The sequence below is a fragment of the Bison bison genome, unplaced genomic scaffold (assembly GCF_000754665.1).
Source record: "Bison bison bison isolate TAMUID 2011002044 unplaced genomic scaffold, Bison_UMD1.0 scf7180017864064, whole genome shotgun sequence".
Classification (NCBI taxonomy): Eukaryota; Metazoa; Chordata; class Mammalia; order Artiodactyla; family Bovidae; genus Bison; species Bison bison.
In genome coordinates, this window is record NW_011494636.1 from 3,593,357 (window position 1) to 3,594,405 (window position 1,049).

A 1,049-nucleotide genomic window follows, 5' to 3' on the forward strand; every position below is an offset into this window, starting at 1 on the left:
GCTACCCACTCCAGTATTCTGGCCTGGAGAATTCCACGGACTATACAGTCCATGGGGTCACAAAGAGTCAGACATGACTGACTGACTTTCACATTCACTATCACTATTCTGAATTCTTTTTCAGGTAGTTTGCCTATTTCCTCTTCATTTATTTGGATTTCTGTGTTTCTAGTTTGTTCCTTCATTTGTGCAATATTTCTCTGCCTTCTCGTTTTTTATTTAAATGTATTGTGTTTAAGGTCTCCTTTTCCCAGGATTCGAGGTTGAATTCTTTCTTCCTTTTGGTTTCTGCCCTCCTAAGTTTGGCCCAGTGGTTTGTGTAAGCTTCGTATAGGATGAGATTTGTGCTGAGTTTTTTGTTGTTGTTGTTTTGTTTTTCCTCTAATGGGCAAGGCTGAGTGAGGTGGTAATCCTGTCTGCTGATGGTTCAGTTTGTACTTTTGTTTTGTTTGTTATTTGGATGAGGTGTCCTGCACAGGGTGCTACTGGTGGTTGGGTGATGCCAGGTCTTATATTCTGGTGGTTTCCTCTGTGTGAGTTCTCACTATTTGATACCCTCTAGGGTTAGTTCTCCAATACTCTTGCCTGGAAAATCCCATGGATGGAGGAGGCTGGTGTGCTGCAGTCCATGGGGTCGCTAAGAGTCGGACACGACTGAAGCGACTTAGCAGCAGCAGCAGCAGCAGGGTTAGTACTCTGGTAGTCTAGGTTCTTGGAGTCAGTGCCCCCACTCCAAAGGCTCAGGGCTATTTTAAATCCTGAAAGATGAGGCTGTGAAAGTGCTGCACTCAATATGCCAGCAAATTTGGAAAACTCAGCAGTGGGCACAGAACTAGAAAAGGTCAGTTTTCATTCCAATCCCAAAGAAAGGCAATGCCAAAGAATGCTCACACTACCACACGATTGCACTCATCTCACACACTAGTAAAGTAATGCTCAAAATTCTCCAAGCCAGGCTTCAGCAATACGTGAACCGTGAACTTCCAGATGTTCAAGCTGGTTTTAGAAAGGGCAGAGGAACCAGAGATCAAATTGCCAACATCCGCTGG

The 1,049-nt window shown here is 44.3% G+C and overlaps 1 protein-coding gene across 1 annotated transcript in view; it reads right to left on the reverse strand.

Moving 5' to 3' along the window:
- SLC19A2 (solute carrier family 19 (thiamine transporter), member 2) overlaps positions 1–1,049 on the reverse strand; it is a 32,178-nt gene that overhangs the window by 14,923 nt on the left and 16,206 nt on the right. The gene's annotated exons all lie outside the window — the stretch shown is intronic.